Source organism: Neodiprion lecontei, chromosome 3, assembly GCF_021901455.1.
Source record: "Neodiprion lecontei isolate iyNeoLeco1 chromosome 3, iyNeoLeco1.1, whole genome shotgun sequence".
NCBI lineage: Eukaryota > Metazoa > Arthropoda > Insecta > Hymenoptera > Diprionidae > Neodiprion > Neodiprion lecontei.
Window position 1 is genome coordinate 9,925,286 of NC_060262.1, and position 13,263 is coordinate 9,938,548.

Sequence of the window (13,263 nt, forward strand, 5' to 3'; positions counted from 1 at the left end):
TTGTTGAAAGTTGACGAGGCGTAAGGTTTGTGAGCGTGAATCTCGTAATGCGCAACGGATTCGTCAAAGACGACTGGTGTTTGAATGCTCAAGATTTCCTCCTCCATGGCACGTAGCAGATGATAAAAAAGCAAAATCGGATTTTTATTTGTCGGAAATTCCTCTTCCAAAAGGTGTCAGTTTCAGACCCAGAGCTATCAGGAACTCCACGTTTCGAGGTGTTAGCGGTTCGGGAATCGAACGACGACTGACTTGATCGGGGCATGTCGACTTACTGATATACCTACTCTTTGACAGTCTGTTATATACAATTCCCATCGTTTATTGCGATTTGATGTGTAGTCTCACGGTAATAACTTCTCCACGAAAATTAACCAGGTCTCCGTCTTGAACCACTAACCGGAGCTGAACGTGATCTATGGTCTTGACGGTGATCGGAAGGTGAATGACGTGCGACGGTACTTCCACGATCTTATATCCTGGTGGGACGGTCGGGAAAAACTCGTGAATAGTGTGTACTTTGTGTCCATTGACGTAGGCGCCCGTTGTAATGCTACACTCGACTCGCAACGCGTTGACCTTGAGTATAGTTACAGGCACGTCTGATTCGTGAGTTTTATCAACCTCCAATACACGTGGTGTAAATCCCAAAAGTTGAGCAATGGAATCATTCGGCTCTAAGTTAATCGTGTGGTTGCACGTGATTTCGCTGCGTAATGTATTATTGTTGGGTTTGATGGCGAGCCTGATATCTGTATTTCTTAGCACGTTTTGAAGATACTTCTCTATGTCCTCGATCTCGTAGCTGCCGGTAGGTATGGTGATCACTTTGTCAGCTACGTAAATTTTATTGTGACCGACATCAACGTTGGGAATCGAATTAAAGGTTAACAATTCTACCAAGCCAAGAGCATAACTTTTATCACGAGCAAGTTCGATCGGTGGGAAATATTGTGCCTCGAGTATCGAAGAGGTTCCGGAAATCGTTAACGTGAACGAATCATCCATGACTGCGAGTGGTAGACTGACTTTGACGAATCACGCACCATGTTTATATAGCTCACCACTTAGAAATTTCAGACACAAGTGTCTGCATTCAAATGTATCATAATCCTGGTACCTCTCATGATTGTAATTGACGCTACCAACGCCGAGGTATTTTATGAGGTCTGAGGGTGGTTGAAGGTTGCCGAAACTGTCAAAGTAATCGATAGTATTGTCGCGTTTCTTGTACGCAACCCAGTGTGTTCCTGGACCGTCTTTGTCGTCAAGGTTGATTATAGCTGACTCGTTTTTTCGTGGACCGTTTGCGGGCATTTCGTTTCGCATGAAAACACCGCGGAAATGCGGAACCCTCAAGATTTTTGCATATTTCAACAAGTCCCAATCAGTCAACGCTCGACGTGGTAGCGTCGCATCTAGTTTTTTGAAAGATGGAGACCAAGACCTGTTTTGTACGGTTTCATGTGAAGCCCTTTGCCCAACGCGATAGCTTCCATAGTTTTGTTGTGTCGTTTGCTTTCCTCCAATTCTCGTTTAGCCGCGCTCGCATCGTTCACAGCTTTTGCTATACCTGCCGCACGACCGGCTAACGCACCCGTAGCGCTGAGACCGGCAAAAATAGGAATCAGACACGGTAGAAAACCACCGAATTTCGAAGGTACCGGCAGGACGCGAGGTGTTCGCACTTTACATTTACCACCCGCTTTTTTAACGGCGATCTCAGCTCCCTTCAGCGCAGATTCGATAGCTACTTTTGCATCGTTGCTTGGAACCATAGAACGTTTTGCAGCATTTACAATTTTTCTCAAGGTCACATTTTTTGACTTTCGCATTCCCATTCCGAGTTTTGATTTTACTTTCATTGTATTAGCTACTGCCCAAGCGGCTGCCTTCTCACCCAAATTTGCGTCCTTTGCGAGAACCCGTTTCCAAGCTTTCTCAGCCAACACCCTATCAGCCTCGTTTCTAATCTCAAGGTTCTTACGATTTTTCGAATACGCTATATCGTGTTCCTTACACGCTGCATCGAGAGGATTGATACCGGAATCACCTCTCGCGAGTCTTTTCGTCAACTTCGTACCAGGACCGCAGTATTGGTAACCGGGAACATGCAACTCGATCGAAAGTTTGTTGATGATTCTATTCACCAGACCCTTGCCACGATGTTGCCGCCTGCTGCTGCTTCGTTTACCTCTGTACGCGATCATGTTCGTGCGTTGACTGAAGAAAAGTGCTTTAAAACGGGGTATTTATAGCAAATCCGATCAGTCATGTCCGAGATGCGGTTTGAGAAACAACCTACCAAGCTTCCCGTGATGAATTTTGACAAACTTTCGGAGCAAAATGTCGAAAAGCACGAACGGCACGGTGAATTACTCCCGAACAGTGTACGTGCGATATTCTGTGGACCGTCGAATTGTGGTAAAACTAATGCGTTGCTCACACTTATAACCCATCCCAACGGACTCAGATTTGAAAATATCTACATCTACTCGAAATCTCTCAACCAACCTAAATACCGATTGTTGAAGCAATTGCTGGACCATGTTGAGAATACGGAGTATTTTGCGTTTACCGAGCGTGAGCAAGTGATTTCACCGGAAGAAGCACGGCCCAACTCAATAATCATATTTGACGATGTGGCGTGCGAGATGCAGGACAATATCAGAGCCTACTTTTGCATAGGTAGACATCACGACGTTGACTGTTTCTATCTCTGTCAGACGTACGCGCGTATTCCCAAACATCTCATGCGCGACAATGTAAACTTACTCGTGTTATTCAAACAAGACCATATGAACCTGAGACACGTATACAACGACCATGTGAACACCGATATGTCTTACACAGAGTTTAAAAGCGTGTGCTCTGCATGCTGGGACGGTGAGAAGTACGGGTTTCTGGTGATCGACAAAGACAGTGAGCTCAACGAAGGACGATACAGGAGGGGATTTGATTCTTTTGTTAGCCTGGAAAAGGAATAAAATCTACCGTTTTCGAGCGAGAGACGCAGTAGCGTTGCAGACTCAGATACGTCAACATGCAGAGCTCTGAAATTTCCCAGCAAAAAGATGTCCTACATCAGATCGCTCAAGCAAGTGCTGCGATCCGTCGAAAACACAGATTGCTCAAGTCGAGCAGGGAATCTGAGACTCAGAAATTGAGTGACGTTTTCAAACCAGTAGTGACTCCGTTGCAAGAACTGGTGAATGTTACAAAAGATACCAAACCTGTCAAACAAGAGGTGAAAGAAATTAAAGAAGAAATAAAGGAGATGAAAAATGAAACGAAAAATGAAACTGTCTCGGAAATGGACGATTCCTTTGCTTCGGCGGGGGATGAAACAGTCGTAGAAACACCGGTCGAGGACGAGTATTTTGCACTGATGAGAGATGCGAAGACAAAAGTCGAATTGGACGACGTGTACGGTGTACGCAACCGCTCAAACGGACTAATGATTGGTGATTCGTTGATATCTTTTGAGAGTGACTACGTTCGTATTGGCGACACGCGTTACCCGAAAACGAAGGGTTTGCTGGAACTTTTGTTCAAAAAGAAGCCTGACGGTTCTTCTGTGAGCGCCGGAGATCGGGAAAATTTTAAAAACATAATTCTCGCAACGAACGTGCATAAGAAGTATTACTCATCCGACGGGGCTGTTCGAAACGATAACAGTTACAAATTTAGAAATGTCATTGCCGAATTAATGGATTATTCCCGATCACCTCGCCGAAAGGGTAAAGGTCTACTTCCGCAAGCTATGATCACTCGACAAGGTGTTGAAACGGAATACGTATTCTGGGATGATCCAAACGAGTTGGTGGAGCGTCTTCGTTTACTCCTGGCATCTCAGGCAGCGGGAAATCCGAGTCACAATAACGAAATTATCTCCATTATCGAAGAGCTACACGAAGCAGGAATCATTTATTAAGCAGCTCCCGTCATTTTTGCATTCATTACCGAGATGAGCGTCGACGTGTTCGGACGTCAGCTGAATAAAAACACGACCGCGAGCACTCGCGGTCCTCCGGGTGTCGGGTTTCAAATAACTGCGGACGGGCATTACGATATACGGAACAAGAGACTGTGCAACGTCGCAGATCCCGCAGAGCCGAACAATGCTGTAACTTTAAAAACCTTGAGACGAAAATTCAGCGTGTTGCAAAAACAAATTGACAACCTCGATCAAATGATCAAAGCTTTGGAGATCACCGCGAAGAAAGCCTTGGATACCTTCTACACAGACTTTAAAACAGACAGAGACTTGTCGATTCGAAACGCGGAAATCATTTCCAAATTGGACACCAGACTAATAGCGTTGGAATATGAACGAGGAAAAGCAAGCACTGGTGACGGAACTGCATAAGCCTGCACGCCGGAATTACCCGCGTCGACGTGTGGACGTGCGCGGCATCGACGAGACCTGGCAGGCGGATCTTGTTGATATGACGTCGTACGCTGGACAAAACAAAGGTTACAAGTACATGCTCACAGTCATTGATGTCTTTTCAAAGTATGCGTGGGCTATACCGATAAAGAGCAAGTCTGGAGATGATGTTACGAAGGCAATGGAATCTGTGCTTGTCCAAGGACGGGTACCGAAAAATTTACACGTCGACAGAGGAACGGAATTTTACAACTCGAAATTCGAATCGCTTATGACACGCTACGGAATCAAACTTTACTCCACGTACAGTAATTTGAAGGCTTCGATCAGTGAACGTTTCAATCGCACGCTGAAAGGTAAAATGTGGACACGGTTCAGCATGCAAGGAAGCTACAAGTGGCTCGATATCTTATCCGACTTGGTTTCGGCTTACAACAACGTCAAACACCGAACCATAAGAATGAAACCGTCGGATGTCACCGTTGCAAACAAGAGGCTGTTATTACGACAGGCGTACGGAGGGCTTCGAGCGATACCTACCGTATCGGCAAAATTCAGATCCGGCGACAAAGTTCGAATCAGCAAATTCAAAAATGTCTTCGAGAAAGGTTACACTCCCAATTGGACGACTGAAATATTCACGATAAGTCGAGTGGAAAATACTCATCCTGTGACGTACAAGCTCGAAGACTACCGAGATCAACCCATCGCTGGTGGTTTCTACGAACAAGAGCTCCTCAAGGTTAAGCATCCGGATATCTATCTGGTGGAGAAGGTGCTCAAGAAGCGCGGAAGAAAAATATACGTTGAATGGTTAGGTTTTGACAATACACACAACAGTTGGATAAACGAATAAATGAATTTTTTGTAAAAACGTATGTCCCTCTTTATTTTATATCCGACACACAACAAGTATGCGTCTTTATTTTTTAGACAATAGACAGACATAGTACAGTTATAAATTACAAAGCTTAGGCTTGTAGCCCCACGGAAGCGTGTCGGTTGTATTTTGAAACACGATCCGCTTGTCGTCATTCCAGCTCAGTGTTACTTTCTGCTGTTCTACGGTGTATACCTCGTGCTTTCGACTCAATATCAAATGCTGATTTGAGGATAGATTTTCACGTTTCAACGTTCAGTCCAAATAATCGTTGAAGGTTATTTTTCTTGACGCTGATCCTCTAACACCTTTGGCACGTTTGGTGTCTTTTTCATCTTCCAAGACTCGGAATGCGTACAATTTAGCTCGTAACCCTACAAATTCCGACATGATTTTCCCGTTATTCTCGTCTTTCATCAAGCCGAGAACTTTTTTGTTTGCTCGAGGTATTCCGTAAACGTTGTCGAGCGGATAATCAGAAGTATCGAATTTGTGCAAGTCCTCCTTAATGTGTTCGTATATGTCGGGGACGGTAAAATTGCAAATCAAACTGTCGGTATCCGTGTACATTAATTTTGCTCGGTCGCCGAATTTCTGCTTAATGTAATTGTAATGAAAATCGTAGATATATGTTTTAGCCAGATCCATGATGGAGAAACCTGCGTACAATGGTTTATTCAACTTGACTTTCGTCTTACTCATTTCAACGATAATTATATCTTTGTCGAAAACGGTGCAGCTGTGAAAATTGGGTTTGGCTATGGTAGCTCTAGCACCGTATCTTCCATCCCATTTCGTGATCAGCCTGACATCTCTATACTTCCTAACATTTTCCATAGTTTTGCCAAAAACTGCGTTGTTCATTAGCTTGTAGAAATTTTTCTCAAATTCGTTGTCGGATTTTTTTCGCAAATCGGTATTCAAATCTATATATTTTTTGAGCCACCGGGTTTGCCTGAATTTGAGAACTCTATGAATTTTGAGTAATTTTAAGCCTAATTGTAAGCATTGTTTCAAAACGCGGTAGTGAACAACGTAGTTTTTCTTGGAAAATAGCGTGGGCGTCAATTTCGGTTGCTTACTATTCGAGATCGGAGGTATGTAGTGCTCCGGACACAGTGGTAAATCCTTATGAATTTCATGCAGTTCCTCAGGATATTCCAAATCAACCTCCAGTATGTAACCAAACTCCGCGTCGTCCGAGATGGTAAGAACGTCGCATTGTCCGAAGTCTGATAACCATTCGAAGGAACTGTATGGCAGAGCAAAGCTCATAGCAGCACCGTACAAATTATTAACGTCAAAGTACATGAGATAAGATTCTTCGACCTCAGGATCGAATTCTTCTCCCATATATCTATTGTCGGCCTTTGCGTATCTGTTCGAACACTGTGACACACCACCACGAATACCCTTTTCGATAAACATAACCACGTCTATGTCGGTGAGAAGCTCGAGTTCGATGCTTGTACATTTTAACATTGCATCAAACGACAGACCGGGCGCTGTGTAGTAATGTAACGGGTCCAGTTTGTACGTCGTCCAACAGCTCTGTCGAAAGTTTTGAAAAACGTCGGCCAGTAAAAACACGTCCGTCTGTAAATACAAGTTCGAATACTCTCCCAAAGTTTGAACGTTAAAAGTTTGCCAAACTTTACATGCATGTGCATAGTCGTCGTCTGATATATCCCGATCATTTAATTTTGAGTAAAATTGTTGTTTGGATGGTAACCGTGTGTCCTCGAGCTTCTCCCAACTGTCTATATATTCGTACGGGAACACTCCTTTTCTGGTCAATAACTGAAATTTATCTGAGCTACGATAAAATTTTCGTGTGATTGATTTGTGATCATCACCGAGATACGTTGCTAATTTCTCAAGACTACTGGGCATGAAGCGGTACGAATCTACGAATCTAAACTTTATATCTGTCCCCTCGACGTATTTTGTAAATGAAATGTACTTTTCTTTGTTTACGGGTAGAAGCTCAGTTGTGCCCTCGAACGATGTGGCCAGTGCTTTGATCAGAAAATGTGAATCGTAACCCAACAGATTGTGGAATATCACTGGGATAATGTGCGAATTTTGGTAATTTAGATTGCAACCTCGGTGAGCAGCACCACGGTACTTTCCCGTGAAATGGCAGTGATCACGATGTTTCACGTCTGCGAGTGTAAACGGTTTTTCACAAATGTGACACACTGTTGTTGAGTGAAATTCGTTGATTTGATTGAAATTTAGTGGTTCCATCGGTACAACAGTTTTGAAATAAACTTCCAACGAATGTGCCAATTCCGCTAACTCGTTCACAAACCATTGAACGCAAGTCTCTCCACGATTAATTTTGAAATTCGAAAGCGAATCGTCAAACGCACAATGTAGATAGTAAGCTATACTATACGGAAGATGCTCTTGATAAATTGTTCTATTTTCCCCAAAACTTTCATGTGTGGGTTGCAGTAAACATTCGAGATCCGCGTAAATGCAGAATGTGTGACGGGTTTTGAGTCCGCACGAATAATATGGGGGGGGGAGACAATTAGAGACGGGGCGGATATAATTGGTAAAACTTAGTGTGTGTATTTTTGCACCAGGGGGTCGACTTAACCTAAGGGGTACAAAAGGGTTGTAGACTTGAGCGGTGGCTGATCACGCCTCAGCCCTTAGCGTTACTTAATACTAACTTACAGATACGCGCGCGGGGGGGGGAGGAGTGCGGGAGGTGACGGGGAATATGAGTTCGGAAGGGTTGATATGGCGAGGGGAGGGTGGTGTAGAGTGACGGGGAGTGTGTGGTAGACAGGGTGGTATTGCGAGGGGAAAAGCAGATCGGCGGTAGAATGCAGGCTAACCTGGGGTCGTCGGCGTGTGCGTGTGTGTAACAGTGTGTAGCGGTGTGTAACTGGGTCTCTCTCGTTCTCCCTCCTGGTGTCGTCGGCGTATGTGTATCGGGGTGTATCGGTGTGTGGTTCTGGGTCTCTCTCTCGTTCTCTCTCTCTCTCTCTCTCTCTCTCTCTCTCTCTCTCTCTCTCTCTCTCTCTCTCTCTCTCTCTCTCTCTCTCGCGTTCTCCTGGCTCCTCGAGGTTACTGCTTGGAAGGCCGTGATCGTACTGAATCTGGCGCTCGGCTCTGCCGAGCGTCGGGGGGGCTTCGGTGATGTTCGGGTCTTTCCCGACGGGACAGGGCTCACCCGTTCGGCTCTTCCCCGCGGGTTTGGGGTTTGTTGTGACTTGCACTCTAGGTGCAACGTCACAACTCCCCCCTCCCCACGCGGGGCGAGGCCTATAGGGTGAGCCGGTTTCGGTGACGGATTTTGTGGTCCTTTCGTCTGTGTATTCTCCTTTTGTTATTTTTGTTGTTTCTGTGTTGTCTGCTCCGATCTGTCGGGGTTAAGGGATGGAGGTTGGGTTGTATTTGCGGGGTGTGTGTTTGGTGTGGGTTGTGGGTCGTCTTATATCTACTTATTCTACTTAGTCTCGTGTGTCTTAATCAAAATCATGTTTTTTTTTTTTTTTTTTTTTTTTTTCTCTTATATAAACTTATTCTATTCTTATATTATTTTGTACTTGAATTTTTGGTTTTGGTACGGTGGCTCTCGTCGGTGTGGGTCTTGGTGAGTTTTTGCGTTGTTCTTTGTACCTCGTGGCTCGTGGTTTCTTCTCCCCTTTTGGGTTGTGTTCTGTTTCTTTGGCCTCCGTCTGTCGTTGTTCGTCCGTCGGTTTGGTGTTGTTAGTGTATTTGGTGTTTTCTGTTTTGTCCCTTTTTTTTTTTTTTTTTTTTTTTTTTGTATCGTATTGCGTCCCGTGTTGTGTGTGCGTCGTTGTTCGTCCGTCCGTTTGGTGTTGTTAGTTTGTCTAGTGTTTCCTGTTTTGTTCTTTTTTCTGTTTCCGTATTGATTTTCGTTTTTTGTATCGTTTTGAGTCTCGTGTGGTGTGTGTGGCCGGTTGGGGTGTTGGTGTATGTTCGACTGTGTCCGTGAGTGAGGTGGTGTCGGTGTTACTGTCTGTGTCGTTGTCCGTCGTTTGTGTTTGTAGCGTGCCTGTGTGTGTGGTTTCGATGTGTATCACTGTCTCTGCGGTGAAGGTGGTGGAATCTGTGTCGCTGTCGGTGTCTGGTGTGTTGGGGGGTTGTGTTTTGTGTGGTGCTGTTTGATGTGTGGTGTGTGGTTGGTGTGTTGAGGTGCTGGCTTCTGTTTCGTCAGTGTCTGTGCGTTCGTGTGCCCGTCTGGTCATGTATCTTTCTTTTTGTGCTCGTAATTCGTCGTGTAGGGTGCTTGCTGGTTCTAAACTTGCGATTATGGCTATTATCTCGGGGTGTGGTCCTGTGTATTGTTTGCATGTTTGTTTTGTCTGTGTCGATTCTGTGTGTCTGTCCATGTTAGCGAACGTCTGTAAAATCCTGTCCTCTGTCGTCTGTGGTGGTCTCGCGAATCTGGTGCGTGTCCATTGGGGGGTTGGTGTGGGGGGTGGTGTGTACCGTGGTGTTGGTGTGGGTGTGGGGCGTGTGGTTGTATGGGGTGTTTGTTTCTTGGTGGGTGGGTGTGTAGTCGTGTGTGTGGCCGTGGTTCGTGTGGTGTGGAGAACTGTTGGTGGGTGTGTGATAATTTGTGGTGGGTGTGGTGTGTCTGTGTTAGTTTGTGTGCATGTTTGTATGTGTTCTGTGTATTTGGTGCCCCGGACCAGCCCGTTGCATTTCGGGCATTGCCTTGGTCCGGAGGGTGTACTTGTGTGTGTGGTCATCGTTGTGTGTGTTTGTGAGTGTCTCTGTGTGGCTGTGGGTGCAGTGGTTGTTAAGTGTGTTGTCGTCGTGGTGGTCTGTATTACCTTTCTGTATGTGGGGGGTGTCGGTAGTAGGGTTCGTCGGGTCTCCGTCTGGTGTGTGCCGTCGCGTCCGTATTTGTGTGGGTGTGGGGCCTGTCCTGGTGTTTGTAATAGTGGTGTTTTTTCTGTTTGTGTCGTCGTTGTCGTCTGTCTCGTCAGTCGCAGCGTCATTAGGGCCGGTATTTTTGTTTGCTGATTCTCCATGTTGTGTTTCTGTGGAGTGAATACACATGTTAGTTTATTTTCGGGGTGTGTTATTTGATTATGTATATAATTTTAGGTCTTCTATATGACATTTTCCTATATTTCTACCGCTCTCTGTTGTTAATTCGTATATTGTGGGTGAGACTTTTCTAGTGATTATGTATGGGCCTATGAATTTTTTATTCAACTTAGCTGTCGTTCGTTCTGGTCCGGATGAGAGTGTGTGGTTCTTTTTTAGTACTCTGTCTCCCTCCTTGAATTGAATGTCTCGTCTTCGTAGGTTGTAGTAGTGTGCTTGTTTTTCGTTTGCTTCTATCAAGTGCCTCTGTACTTCGTCTCTAAGTATTTGTAGTCGTCTCAAGTGGTCTGTCCATCTGTCTGTGTCTTGTAATTCTACTTCGTCGTGGTTCTCTAACTGATTTCTTAGACATTGTGTGGGATTTAATTCCCTTCCTAGGTTTAAAAAGGCTGGTGTGTGTTTAGTTGATGTGTGTGTACATGTATTGATTGCAAATTGTAAGTCTTGTAAGTGTATGTCCCATTCTGTGTGGTCGTTGTTTACGTAGGCTTGGATCATTGTTTTAGCGGTTCTGTTGACTCGCTCTACGGGGTTGGCTTGTGCGTGGTATGGGGGGATTGTTGCGTGTCTTATGTTGAATTTTTGTGTCAGTTCGCGTATGAGTTTGTTTATGTATGGTGTGCCGTTGTCTGTCAGTAGTATGCGTGGTGTACCCCATCGTGATATTACGTGTGAGTGGAATGTCTGTTCTACTGTTTTGGCGTTTGCTTTGCGTGTCGGTATGATTTCCACCCATTTAGTGTATAGGTCTTCGAACACTATGATGTATTGGTTTCCTTTTTTTGATCGTGGGAGTGGGCCCATGATGTCGGAGGCTACTACTGTCCACGGTTCTTCGATAATTCTCATGCCCATTAGTCCTGCCGGTCGCGCTTGTATTGTTTTTGTTCTTTGGCATGTGTCACATTTTTTTATGTAGTTTACTGTGTCTCTGTACATCCCTGGCCAATAATATTTTTTTGCTACTCGTTGGTATGTTTTTTCGATCCCTAAGTGTCCTGCTTGTGTTACGTCGTGGTTTTCGTGTAGTATGTGTGTTATTTTGTCTTTGGGTATGACTAGTTTCCATGGGTTTGTGTCTGGTAGGAGGTTTGAGTGTAGGGGGTTCGGGCGGTGGAAGTATAGTTGATTGTTTCTGATTCGCCACGACTCGTTTTTCTCTGGGCGTGTTTGTACTTGTGTTTTTTTGTATGTGTACCACTTGTCTGTCGTGTCTTCTATTGTGTCTATGTGTTCTTCGTCTTCGTGTCGTCTTGAAAGTGCGTCTGGCACGTCGTGCATTGTACCTTTTCTGTGTGTAATGTCAAAGTCGTATTCTAATAGTTCTAGTGCCCATCGTGCAAGTCGGCCTGTGGGGTTTTTCAATTGTCTAAGCCACTTCAGTGCGTGGTGATCTGTAATGACTTTAAAATGGTATCCTTCCACGTATGGTCTGAATTTTTTTATGGACCAGAGTACCGCCAAACATTCTCTCTCAGTTGTCGAGTATTTACGTTCTGCCTCGCTTAGCGCACGGCTAGCGTAGGCTATGACATGCTCTTCGTCATCGAGAGATTGTGTTAGTACGGCACCTATCCCTGTTCCGCTAGCGTCTGTTTGTAGTGTGAATGTTTGTGTGTAATCCGGGCATGCGAGTGTGGGTGGTGATGTGAGTGCGTGTTTGATTGTGTTCATTGCGTTTTCTTGTTCTTCCCCCCAGTGCCATTTCTGGTCTTTTTTCAGTAGTCGTGTTAGTGGTTCTGTAATGTGTGCGAAGTTAGGTATGAAGCGTCTGTACCATGATGCCATGCCAATTAGTCTCCGTAGTTGTTTTATTGTTTTTGGGTTTGAGTAGTTTTCTATGGGTTGTGTTTTGTCGGGGTCTATGTGTAGTCCGTGTCTGTCTACTATGTATCCGAGATATTTGACTTGTGCGCATCCGAATTCGCACTTCTCTGGGTTTATTGTTAGTCCTGCGTCTGTAATTCTTTTGAGTATTTGCTCTAGTCTTTGTAAGTGTTCGTCGAATGTTTGTGTTACTATTATTATGTCGTCTAAGTATGCGAATGCATATGGTTCGCATTCTGGGCCTATGAGTCTGTCTAGTAGTCTTTGGAATGTCGCTGGTGCGCCTGTCAGTCCGTATGGCATTCTTTTAAATTGAAATAAGCCCATTCCCGGGACTGTAAAGGCTGTTATGTGTTTGCTGTCTTTGTCGAGTGGTATTTGGAAGTATGCTTGGCTTAAGTCGATTTTTGATATGTACTGTGCTGTCCGTAGTTTGTCTAATATTGCTGTCATGTATGGTAGTGGGTATGCGTCTTTTTTTGATACTGAGTTTACTTTTCTAAAGTCTAAACAAAAGCGATATGTGTCATTTGGTTTTTTTATCATAACAATTGGGCTCGACCATTCGCTTTCTGATGGTTCTATCACGTCTTCTCTTAGCATTTTGCCTATTTCTGTGTGGATGGCTTCTCTAATTTTTGGTGATACCATATAGTATCTTTGTTTTATGGGTGCGTGTCCTTGTGTGTCTATTTTGCGTTTAATTAGGTGTGTTAGCCCGAGTTGGCCTGGTAGTGTTGGGATTTTCTGCTGTATTGTCGTCTGTAGTTGTGTGTGTTGTGATTGTGTGAGTTCTTGTATTCCTGCGCATATCTGTGGTTCGGTTTCTTTGTCGGTTTGTGTGTCGTCTGTTGTTTGTGCGTTTGTGGGTATGATTTTTTGATTTGTGATTTGTGTGTTCTGTGGGTTGTCTTTTTGGGGAATGTTTTCCGGTGGTGTCTTTGTGCTGGGTAGTGTTGGTGTTAGTGGTTTTTGTTTCATGGTTGTTTTTTTTGTGTTTTCGTGTCTTTCTGTTGTTTTCGGGTTCGTTTGTTGTTTCGTTGCTTCTAATTTTTCTGCTGCT

General features: G+C 44.5%; 1 long non-coding RNA gene across 1 annotated transcript; it reads right to left on the reverse strand.

Moving 5' to 3' along the window:
- Window positions 1-10,011: 10,011 nt before the first annotated feature.
- Window positions 10,012-10,217, reverse strand: LOC124293535. Its single transcript, XR_006903379.1, has 2 exons — window positions 10,094-10,217; window positions 10,012-10,041 (listed from the first exon to the last, which is right to left on the reverse strand). It is a non-coding gene; the product is annotated as an uncharacterized LOC124293535 (long non-coding RNA).
- Between the last annotated feature and the right edge of the window lie 3,046 nt (window positions 10,218-13,263).